This window comes from Carcharodon carcharias, chromosome 14, assembly GCF_017639515.1.
Source record: "Carcharodon carcharias isolate sCarCar2 chromosome 14, sCarCar2.pri, whole genome shotgun sequence".
NCBI lineage: Eukaryota > Metazoa > Chordata > Chondrichthyes > Lamniformes > Lamnidae > Carcharodon > Carcharodon carcharias.
This window is the reverse complement of record NC_054480.1, coordinates 107250404-107263426: the sequence shown is the minus strand read 5'-3', so window position 1 is coordinate 107263426 and position 13023 is coordinate 107250404.

Sequence of the window (13023 nt, the reverse complement as noted above, 5' to 3'; positions counted from 1 at the left end):
GAAACATATAAGGTTCTTAGGGGGCTCGACAGGGTAGACATTAAGAGGTTGTTTCCCCTTGTGGGAGAGTCGAGGACCAGAGGGCATTATCGCAGGGTAAGGGGGCACCCATTTAAAACAGGGATGTGGAGGAAGTTATTCTCTCAGAGGGTAATGAATCTGTGGAATTCTTTACCACAGAGGGCTGTAGAGGCTGGGTCGTTAAGTATATTCAAGACTGAGATAGACTGAATTTTAGACAGTAAGGGAATCAAGGGTTATGGGGAAAAGGCAGGAAAGTGGAGTTGAGGATTATCAGGTCAGCCATGATCTCATCGAATGGCGGAGCAGACTTGATGGACCGAATGGCCTACTTCTGCCCCTACATCTTATGGTCTCATGGTCTACCCTGATGGAATGCAGGTCTGCCTGCATCTCCGTGTTCGGCTGGACCAGAGCCACCATGGCGTTGAGGGCTTCCAACAGTTCTGCATAATGTTCCCCCACATTCTGCTGACTCTCCATGATGAGTTGGAAGGCCAAATCCAGAGACTCATCATCTGACTCGGACCTCACAAATGTCTCTTCCACAGCAGTCCTACGAGTGCCGGGAAGCTCAGCTGAATCTGCCTCCTCCTGCTGCGGACACATTGTTGTGTGGTAACCACCAGATCGTGAACTCAAGCCTGCTCTAGATTCAGATCCCACCGAGGTGTGTGTCAGCGCTGTGATGGGTCTCCTGGGCTGCTTATTTCCAGCTCTTCAATGGAGGTGGTGCCTCTTGGCTGGAGATGAGGACCTGAATGGAGCTGAGGGACTGGCTGGCTGAGGGTGTTGGTCGCTTGGCAGAGCTCCCTGTGAACCAGAGATAATTAGTGCATGGTAGCAGAGTCAAAAGCAGGAGAGAGAGCACTCACAGTTGCATTCAGAGAGGGATGATGTGGTGCAGGATCCTCACGTGGGTGTTCGCCGCTGACTTCACCATCATCTCAGGCATGGTCCACATCAGGACCTGGGTCCATCAGGACCTGGTCACGTGTCAGCCAGCAGCCCGAACAATTTACTCAGTACCACCTCTCTGGCAATTGTACTTTTCCTGAGTTCCTGTCTCCCTTCCATTTCCCTGTACGTAGCTGCTCCTGGGCTGTTACCTGTATCCTCTATAGAGAAGACGGATGCAAAATACCTCTTCAATTCATCTGCCATTTCTTTGTTTTCCATTATCAATTCTCCAGACTCACTTACATAGTACCAATACTCACTTTGTTAACTCTGTTCTTTTTAAAATATTTATAGAAACTCTTACTATCTGTTTTTGTATTTCTGGCTAGCTTTCTCTAGTACTCTAATTTTTTCCTCCTTATTAATCTTTCAGTCATCCTTTGATGTCCCTTATATTCTGTCTAATCTTCTGGCCTTCCACCTACCTTTGCTCAATTATATGCTTTTTTTTTAAGATTGATACTATCTTTAACCATTGTAGTTAACCACGGATTGTGTGTCTGCTCTTTGGACTGTTTCTTATGTGTTGGAATGCATCTATTTTGTGTATTCTTAAATATTCCCTTAAATGTTTGGCACTGCAGGCAGAATTTTCCGAACCCACCAGCAGCGGGTATGATAGGTGGCATGCGCGCAGAAAATATGGCGGGACCCACTTCACGACGGTGTGAAGGCAGATCGCGGTCTTCCTCTCAGCCTACCGACGGTGGGCATGTTTCCTGTCATCAGTCGGTGGGGAGCTAATTGTAATACATTAGCATATAATTAAAAGGCCATCCCGCCAGGCTCTTGGAATCCTGCCGTATCGTCCGTCCATGTAGATGGAAAAGCACACCGACGTGTTTCACAATAGCACACAGGCGGCATGCACTTTGCGGCCTTCACTTTGGAGGAAGCTGAGGTGAATGAGCAGCAGCGTTCACCACAGCTTGTCCATTGTTTACAGGCCTCAGGGGCGCCGAGGGGCAGGGGCAACTGATGCCTGGCCCCAGAGGCGACTGCTGAGGATGGGGGTTGTCTGGGGCTAAGTGCTGCCCAGCCTTGGAGGCAACTGCTGGGGCGGGGGGAGGTGGTCAAGTGCTGCCCTGGCGCTGCATCCCACGCATAGGCAATTGAGATGGGGGCAGGGTAAGCGAAGGGAATGTATAAACTGACCATGCCTCTGAACTGAGACAGATCGGGCGCAGCCACAGTGATATGATTGGGGTTGGGCTCCGAGCCTGCCAGCCCATGCAAGCAACACGGAGGCGCTAAAGGGTCACCAAGCGCTCCATAACTTACACCCCATCCCACACACACACCCCCCCGCACCCCCCCCCTTCCCCCCCCTCACTCCCACACCTCCGGCCTCCGGCACAGACTTCAAGTCCTCCACCACTTTATTGGACTACGGAGCAGTTAGACTGCACACATTGTACAATCTCCTCACCAATGCTGGCCATGTAGCAGTCACTGCTGGAGGCACTCACAGCCCCTTGCAATCTCAGCATCCTGGTTTGGACCAGTGTCCCCCATGTCACAGGCTGACAGGGCAGCCATGCAGCGCACTCATCTCTGGCCATCCAAGGGGTGACCAGCACTCTCCGGGAAGCATTAAGAGGCAGTCACACAAGGCCAGGAAAGGTACTAAGTACAACCATGATAAACATGTCTGTCTCTCTCTTTTATGCTGCAGGAGGACCACATCAGGATCATGGATCCTGGTGACCTAGCTGTCTGCCCGATGGCCTATAGAGACCATAGAAGACAGAGGAGAGAGTGACAGAGGCTCCCGGCTGCGTAAAGGCTGGAGCAGCAACCTCATGAAGAAGGGGCAGCTGGGGCTCATGCATACTATGCCCAGGAGTGACAGCGAGCCTTGGCTGGCCGGTGCCTAGCAACACATAGGGTCTATAGACGCCACCTGCCATTCCTGCAAATGACTGAGAACCAGTATCTCCAATGACTGCACATGTCTGGGATCCTGGCGGCTCACATCTGCCACTTACTGCAGGACTTGGCGCCAAGGGGACATGGAGGGCATCCGCTGCCAGTGGCTGTGCAAGTGACACCGGTGCTCAATTTCTATGCCAGTGGCTCCTTTCAGGGCTCCACAGGTGACCTCCATGGGATTTCACAATCCACCACCCACAAATGTATCAATGAGGTCATGGAGGCCATCTTCTCCATGGCACACAGCTTTGTGCATTTCGCCTGGGACCGGGACGGTCAGGATGAAAGGACCATTGGATTGGCCCTGATCTCGGGATTTCCACAGGTGCAGGGTGTGATTGACTGCACTCATGTGGTACTCAGGTCTCCATCGCTACACTCGGTGAACTTCATCAACCGCAATGGCTTCACTGAACATACAGCTGGTATGCGACCACCAGAAACTCATCCTGCAGGAATGCGCACGTTTTCCAGGGAGTGTGCCCGATGCCTATATCCTGAGTCACTTGTAGATTCCTGCAGTCTTCCAGAGTCCACAAAGGCTGCAAGGTTGGCTACTTGGGGACAAGGGCTACCCGCAGAGGCCGTGGCTGATGACACCCGCGCGTTGGCCTCAGACTGCAGCAGAGCAACGCTATAATGAGGCTCACGCAGCAACTCATAACTTGGTGGAGCAGACCATTGGGATGTTGAAGGTGCAGTTCCAGTGCCTGGACCAGTCTGGTAGAGACCTGCTGTCCACGGAAGGGGTCACGCATCGTCATTGTCTACTGCATCATTTACAACCTGGCACTGCAACAGGGAGAGGAGCTGGCTGAGGAGGAGATGGAAGAGCTCCACATCTCCTCCGATGAGGAGGATGCTGACAGGGATGAGGGTGAGGAAGTCCTCAGTGGCAACGATGATGGAGATGAGGCTCTTGCATTGGCTAGATGAGGCAGGTGCACTCAGGAGGCCCTCATGGCTGCCAGATTTGTGGAGGATGATGACGACATGCAGTGAGATGTCCCCATAGATCCTCACATTACAGTTTTGAATGTTTGACTCCAGTCTGGCATATGGTAGAGCCAATACCCTCTGTGAGAATGCTCCTGTCATGGAGATGCTGTGGAGGCCCTAATAGTTGCTCAATTGCAGCAGATGATGACAACATGCGGTGAGGACACGCCATAGATCTTCACATGGCTTATGAGAATGTCTGACTCCTGTCTGGCTGAAGGCAGCTCGCTTGTGCTCCATGATCAGGGCCATCTCAGAGACGCAGCCATGAAGCTTTATATGCATCTGATGCTGTGTCCGCATTCAGCACCTCAGCTTTCAGGTGCTGGTGCACAGCATCACTGGTCGCAGATGCTGGTGTGATGGGGGCCAGCCCCACTTTAAAGGTGCTGAGAGCACACAGAGAGTATGAGAGAACTCTGTGCCGTCTGCCCACTACATTCTGGCAGCAATGACCAGCACCAGTGAGGTGCAGGCAACAGTAATGTTTCCAGGGAATGTGAGGCTGGACCATCACTGTGGTCTGAAGGCTGCACAGAGCACAGGGAAGAGGCCCTGGACTGTGACACCTGCCATTTATCTTGTGCAGAAAGGTTTCACATTTGAGTGACAAGAACACTGCTCATCAGAACAAAGAGGCACGGGCAGGGTGACATTCTTAGGAGTTTATTGACAAGAGATCAACACCCGTGCCCAGGCTGTGCAATTACTGTTACCTAACTTTCCTAACGCTACCACTATGTCTTGGTGCTCTCCAGACCTTCACCGCAGCGGTGGAGGCAGCCTGCTGACTGTGAGAATCCTTTCTGTGGTGACTTTGGCGGATGTCCTATGGAGGGCTCAGGCCTGCTTTCGGGGTCCTGCTGTGTCGCAGTGGCACTCTTCTCGGCCTGTTAAGCTGGATCTGTGGAGGTTACAGGGAGATATGGTCTGGATGGGCCGATCACCTCCAGAGTCACCTGGGTGGATGGTCCCAGATTGTGCTCCTCCTGGCTCTCCTCCCTACGGGTGCCCAAGGGCCCCTGGCTAACTCCGTGAGTGGACGGGGTAGCTGCAGTGAGATTGAGCTGCCCAGCACCATTCTCGCATACAAATTATTGGAGGCCAACTACGGCATCAGCGAAGGAGTTAAGCCCGCATAGCAATGCAGGAGTGACGTCCTGGACCAAGGTCTCCATGGTGCCACCATCCAGCCAGTGTTGACCTCAATGCATTGCAATGCCAGCGCTATCACCTCAGTCTGAAGACAGACGGACTCATCCATCGTGCCTTGCAATCTGAGGAGTGCAGCAGACATTCCTTCCTGATGTTCCCGAGCTTGCCTTTGCAGATCCAGCAACTGTGACATGACCGAGTCCAGAGGCTCATTCTGGCCTCCAGCAGTCTTCCATGTGATGGGGACCTGGGAGGTCCCTGCCTCCGCCTGCTGTGGATCAGAAAGTGTGATGTCCTCACCAGATTGTGATCCCAAGGCTACTCTAAAGCTAGGTCCCACCAAGATGTGTGTCTCTGCGCTGGTGGAGGGTGTGGGTGAGAACTGTGATGGGACTTCAAGGAGGGTGCCTTCAGATTCCTTTTTAGGGGTTTCCTCGGGCCTTGATTGGAGGCCTTGGGTCATGGACTCTGTCGGCTGTTTGGTAGATGTGCCTGTGAAAGCAAGAAGAGATAATTAGTGCATGGCAGTGGCCTGTGAAAGAGGACACATCACGCACAGCATGGTTACCTGATGGGGGTTGCACTGCTGGATCCTCACTTGGTAGAGCAGCGCCAAACTCACCATCAGCACAGGGCCAGTTCCAGTCATTGACGGCCAGCTGGATGACTCTGTTTTTGAATTCTATCAGAACTTTGATTTCCAGCATCCCTCCACCTGTCTGTGATCTTTCCCTCCTGTTGTGAGCTACTTTGTCCTGCATGGGTAGAGATGGGGAGAGTGTATCAGGACTGCTGCCGGGCCAGATGATAAGTATGCCTGACCTGTGTGGGTGGTGAGTGGTCCCATGGACGGGGTGAGGACAATGATGGTGTGTGTGAAAGAATGAACGGTGATGTCCTTTGCACTAGCAGTGAGTGAGGGCCCTGTGGGTGTGTGATGGGTTTGTGAAGGTGAGTTAGGAGTGATGAAAAGAGTGACTACCCCAGGTGGAACGGAGGAGATCATTCATCCTTTTGTGGCACTGGGTGTCTGTCCTCCTCTGCAGGGCATTCGCGCTGACCACTGCCTCCCAAGCCAGGTTAGTGACATTGCTACCTATCGTGCAGCCAGAGCGGGGATAGGGCAAATCCCATCAGGCCTCCACAGCATTCAGCAGTCGCTCAAGGGACCTGTAGTTGAAGCGGGCGACTACAGTCTTTTTGCCTTTGCTGGCCATGTCTCCCAGGCAGCGGTAGTGAACTGGTGACGGTGAGCACCTTGCTGCCGGCTGCCTTTTAAAGTGGGGTGATGGCAGGCAGGTGAATGAGAGACCGCCCGCTATGGAAACGGAGTGTTTCCCAGGAATGCATAAATAATGAGGTGGGCTCAGGAAGATACAATGTGAAAACCCGCCATTTTCGTCTGAGGGTAGGACTCCATTTTACCCGCCTGCTACTGCACTTAGTGCAATTCTGGGAAAATTCCACCCTGCATCTCTATTGACCTATCCCTTAACCTAATTGGCCAATTCACTTTGGTCTGCTCTGCTTTCATGCCCTCATAATTGCACTTATTTAAGTTTAAAAACATAGTCTCAGACCCATTCCTCTTTCCCTCATATTGTGGTTGCTGCTACCTAAGGACGCCTTCACTATGAGGTCATTAATTAATTCCATCTTATTGCAAAATACCACGTCTAGTATAGCCTGCTCTCTGGTTGACACCAGAACATGCTGTTCTAAGAAACTAACCCGGAAACACTCTAGGAACTCTTCATCTAGGCTACCTTTGCCTATCTCACTTCTCTAGTCTATGTGTAAATTAAAATCTCCCATGATTATCGTCATGCCTTTCTGACAAGCTCCCATTATTTCTTCCTTTATGTTCCATCTTACCATGTGGTTACTGTTAGGGGGCCTGTACACAACTCCCACAAGTGACTTCTTGCCTTTCCCATTTCTCATTTCTACCCAAGCTCTTTCCACATCCCGGTTTCCTGAACTTAGATCATCCCTCTCTACTGTGCCAATACCACCATTAACTAACAGAGCCACCCCTCCACCTTTTCCTTGCTTCCTAAATGTCCTATACCCTTTAATATTCAGGTCCCAACCCATGTCCTCTTGCAGCCATGACTCTGAAATGGCTAGCAAATTGTATTTATTTATTTCCATGTGCGCTCTCAGTTCATCTGTTTTGTTTCAAGTGCTTTGTGCACTCAGATACAGAGTCTTTAGTTTTATCCTTTTATTCTTTTTATAACTTCTTGTCTCATCTGTTGGTTTACTGTTGGATTTGTATTCTCTATCCCTTCCTGTCACCATCTGCTTTTCATTTCCAGTAACAATACCTTTCTCTTTTGCCTTGTCAAATTCCAAAATCTGTACCCTTAGCCCCACTATTTAGTTTAAAACCCTCTCTACTTTCCTAGTCGTGTGGCTCATAAGAACATGGGTCCCAGCATGGTTCAGGCGTAGACCGTCCCAACAGTACAGATCCCACTTTCCCCAGTATTGGTGCCAGTGCCCCACGAACCAGAAACCACTTGTCCCACACAAGGCTTTGAGCTACACATTCATCTCCCTAATCTGATTCGTCCTATGCCAATTTACAGGTGCTTAGGTAATAATCCAGATATTATGACCTACGAGGTTCTGCTTCTTAATTTGGTGCCAAGTTCCTCATACTGACTATGCAGAACCTCCTCCTTTGTCCTGTCTATGTTGTTGGTACCAGCATGAACCATGATGACTGGGCTCCCCCCCCCCTCCCTCTCTAGCCCCAAGCAGATGTCCTGAACCCTGACACCGGGCAGGCAACGCAGCCGTCTGGACTCATGCTCTTTGCTGCAGAGAACTGTGTCTATCCCTCTAACTATACTGTCCCCTAATACCACAACATTCCTTGCAGCTCCCCCTGCTTGAAAAGCTCCCCTTACCTGCATTGAATCCTATCTGCCACAGTTTTGTTCACTCAATTAATTTATCAACATCTCTTTGAAATGTTATGCACTCATTTACACTACTTATTATGCCGCCAATCTTTCTGTCATCGGACTTGTATACTTGGCTCTTTATTGTGCTATCTAGGTCATTAATAAATAAAGTGAACAGTTGAGGCCCAGTGCAGAGCCTTATGGGACAACACAAGCCACTTACTTACAGTCCAAGTGCACACACATTATCTCTGTCCTCCACTGTCTAATTAATCTCCTGACCAAGTGAAAAATTTCTCTTCAATGCCTTGAGCAAACACTCTCTTATATGGAACTTTATCAAAAGGCCTCTTTTGAAATCTATTGTACACCAGTAGACATTTCCAGTCTTTTTCAAAATTTTGATTCATTAAACTGCTGCTGTCCATCTGGTGTAGGTAAGCCCACAGTGCTCTTATGGAGAATTTTGACATAATGACAGTGGAGCAACAATAATATGTTTCCAAGTCAGAATGGTGTGTGACGTGAAGGGGAACTTGCAGGTGGCGATGTTCCTGGGATGCCTGCTGCCCTTGTCCTTCTAGATAGCAGAGACCATGAGCATGAAAGGTTCTGTGGAAGCAGCCGAGGTCAGTTACTGCAGCACACTGTGTGCTGGTGGAGGGAGTGAATGTTTATTGTGATGGATGGGGTGCCAATCAAGTGGGCTACTTTGTCCTTGATAGTGTTGAGCTTCTTGAGTGTTGTTGGCGCTGCACTCATCCAGGCAAGTGGAGAGCATTCCATCACACTCCTGACTTGTGCCTTGGACAAGCTTTGGGGAGTCAGGAGGTGAGTTACTCACTGCAGAATTCTCAGCCTCTGGCCTGGTCTTGAGCCACAGTATTTATATGGCTGGTCTAGTTCAGTTTCTGATCAATGGTAACCCCCAGGATGTTGACAGTGGGGGATTCAGTGATGGTAATGCCATTAAATGTTAAGGGGAGTTAGTTAGATTCCCTCTTGTTGGAGATGGTCATTGCCTGGCACTTGGGTGGTGTGAATGCTCCTTGCCGCTTATCAGCCCAAACTTAGATACTGTCCAGGGTGAGATATTTTCAGGGCCTATAGCCTTTGCCTTCAGCTGTTTCTTGATATCACGTGAATTCATTAGAATTGCCTGAAGATTGGTACCTATGATGGTAGGGGCCTCAGGTGGAAACCAAGATGGGCCATCCAGTTGACACTTCTGGCTGAAGATGGTTGCAAGCACTTCTGCCTTGAATTTTGCACTGACATGTTGGGCTTCACCATCATTGAGGATGGGGATGTTTTTGGAGCATCCTCCTCCAGTTACTTATTCAATTGTCCACCAACATTCATGATTGGAGGTGGCAGGACTACAGAACTGTGATCTGATCCATTGGCTGTGTCTCTACTTCTGTCTATAGCATGATGCTTCCACAGTTTGACATGCGGTGCTGCTCCTGGCATGCCCTCCTGCACTCTTCATTGAACCAGGGTTGATCCCCTGGCTTGATGGTAAAGGTAAAGTGGGGAATGTGCCAGGCCATGAGGTTACAGATTGTGCTTAAATATAATTCTGCTGCTGTTGATGGCCCACAGCACCTCATGGATTCCCAGTTTTGAGCTGCTACTTTTGTTCTGAGTCTATCCCATTTAGCACGGTGATAGTGCCATGCAATACAATGAATGGAGTCCTCAGTGTGAAGATGGAGCTTGCATCTGTCTTCACTGTAGAGGATACGGTGCAAATTAGGTAAATAGGAGTGGAGTGGCAGTCCAACGGTGATTGCCACTCCCTGGAAGATTTGGCCCAATGAGCCTCCCCAATGGTTTAGCTGATGTGCAACACAAACTGAAGAACTAAGCTAAGCAAACAAGGCAAGTTCCATGTCCCATCCTCAGTTTGACCTCCAGGTTCTGGGTTAAGGGAAATTAGCCAAAGTTAACATTCCTGAACCACTCATCAACCTAAGTTGGTGTCATTAGTAAAGGAGCTCACAGGGATTTTAGGGAGAAAAGAATGAATGCATTGAGTACAATAATTGCTCATTTCAATGCAAAAATGCTTAAGCAGTAAACTCCCTTAATGGCTCTACACATTCACCTAATGTGCATCTGAGCCATACAAATCAGAAAGGCTGCCAGGTTGATCCTTCACCTCTGCTGAATTAGTTGATCTAAATCAGGGGCTCTACAACTGACCTTTATTTTGACAGAATAAAAATGAAAATTAGCCTAGATCCTTCTTTGATTATTATCCAGTGCCTCTTAAAGTGCACATGTAGATCTCAGGAGAGCTTGATTGCATCTCCCTTATGATATCCTCGATAATTGAATTATCTTCAATTGTCAAGATGGGCACATTAATAATGGCCACTGGGCAAAATACTAACAACACATACCCAAGAAGCAGCATTCCAGCACAGTTTTTGTTTCAGGTTTCCATCATCCATTGTATTTTGCTTTTATTCCAGCAGTTATGCCTTCAGAAGACAAAAAAAAGCCACAAACAATTTTACTCTCTTTCTACAAGAAAAAAGTATTGTGAATGCTGGAAATCCAAAACAAAAGTGTTGGAAATGCTCAGCTGGTTTGGCAGCATCTTTGGAGAGAGAAACAAGAGTTCATGTTTTAGACTAATGACCTGACAAAGGGTCATGGATCTGATGATGGGTCATCGACCTGAAGGGTTAACGCTGTCTCTCTTTCCATGGATGCTGCTTGATCTGCTGTGTATTTTCTGGAATTTATTTGCTTTTATTTCTCTTGCTCAAATTCAATACATCTTGATTCTTTTAATCCATTCAACAGATCCTTCTTTGCTTTCCTTAAACCATCTCACCTTGATTCTCTCAATGCCTGCTTCAATCCTCAGCTGTTCCACCAGTTTTTGTGCTTGTGCTATATTGTTAGTTGTTGACATTGTTTGCCATCTATCCTAGTCCAAGGCCAAACCAAGGATGCTGTAGGAGAGAAACAGAAACACAAAGTCTAATTTTTATAGCAGGTTTAAACCACCAGAACTTTCAATTTTGTTTCCAGTCCCATTGTCCCTTTTTGAAAGAATGACCCAAATCAAAAAATTGTCAAAATATCAAAGTTGCAGTAGTTTAATAATTATTTTGATTCAACTTAATAATCCTAATTTTCAACAGAAGTACTTGTGGTGATCCTAAATAATTCCTCTTTAGCCCTTCACTAGCCGAACATGTTTATCAAAAATCTTTCTACTCAGTGCTGCATTCAAGTTGCTGTGAGGTCCTGTTGTAGAGATTTCCTTCAATCAACACATCAGGCTGGATTTAGCACAGGTATAAGTCCCATCACTGAACCCACGGAGGCACATTCCTGGCGATGGCCAATTAAGTAAGTGCATCCAATTAAAGATGATGGCTTGCCACCAAGTGTCCAGAGGGCTGGCAGCTCAGAGCCCTGTGGCTGCAACATCAGGGACAGGGCACCTCAATGGCTGGGACTTGCAGGCCCTAGCGATCAGGGATGGGGGGAATCATGGTGGATAGGTGGCACTCTCACCACATGGGTGGTCTTTGCCTCCAGGAGGGTTGAGGGGATGTGGGACCAGGAGATGCCTAAGAAGGAGGGCCCTGCCCTGCCCCACCACCAGAGTCCAATAGAAGTCTGCCAGGTTCCACTGGACGGTCTCTCCATGGCAGTGGGATGCTGGACAGCCAGGCAATTTGCCAAATTTCCAACCGCTGCCAAAATGGCAGGAAGATACTTGTGTCACCATTTTGCCAGCCTTCCTGCTTCCCAGCCCATCGCCAAAGGATTGGTAAAATTCCAGCCAACATCTTTTGCATCCAATATGCCAGGCTGGGCAAGGCCTCAGACTACTCTGACAGCTAGAACAGCTCAAGATGGTCAGAAAAGGCAACCAAATCCCATTCCTGTCTTTCACTCGCCCCTTTTATCTGACTCCTAAGGACCTCTAAAGAAAAAGAGGCATTCCTTTTGTCAGGTTGAGGACAAACTGAACAAAATCATTTGCAATGGTTGTGTTATCAGATTTAGACATAGCAGCTCATCCCAGAATCTAATCTATTGGGCCATCCAAGCATTTCTGTGCCTAAAGATAGTATTAAAGAATCTAGGTTTTTTTTAAACTTAATTTGGCATGTTCTATGAGCTGACAAAAATACTCAATAGCTATTCATTCCACTTTCGAATCAGAAGTTATCAGGAAAGCTGTCAAAAAGTCTTGACATAAACTTGCAAATGCTTGTAAATAAACCAATATTTATTTGCATAGTTTTTACTGCATAAACGTAACAAAGTACCTGCTTTTAAACTGGTGCTATTTTAATTCAGATTCCAAGGAAAGAGTAATTGTGAGTCAGCTCTTGGTGTTTGCATTGGTAAATCAATTTCCTTCTCGTAAGCAACAACCTCGTAGAGCCGGTTTTCATGGGTCAACTTGACTGCCACTTTAATAATTAAGGGAGCCAAATTTTTTAAATATTATTTGTTCGTGGGATGTGGGTGTTGCTGGCTAGGCCAGCATTTGTTGCCCATTCCTAATTTCTCTTGAATGAGTGACTTGCTAGGCCGTGTTGCTGTGGGTCTGGAGTCGCGTGTGGGCTGGACCAGGTAGGGACAGCAGATTTCCTTCCTAAAAGGGCATTGGTGAGCCAGGTGAATGTTTGCAGTGGTTGGCGGTGCCTTCATGGTCATCAATGGATTTTTAGTTCCAGATATTTATTGGATTTGGATTCCATCTGCTGTGTTTAGATTTGAACCCAGGTCCCCAGAGCATTAACCTGGGTCTCTGGATTACCAATCCAGTGACAATACCATTACACCACCACCTTGCAGCCTCTTCCATTGCCTGAGGCCACTTCTTCCCCTTTCCCAAACAAGCCATAGCTCTGCAGCCATTGAAAAGCCTTATGGCTAGCCTCGTAAGTAGAGACCTGCCCGTGAGCCCCCCTAAAAGTGATGTGGTGCTGCCTGCAAAGCCTGGCGTTGATGACCATGAGTGCTGCCCGAAGCAAGATAGGCAAACAAGCCTCAAAGT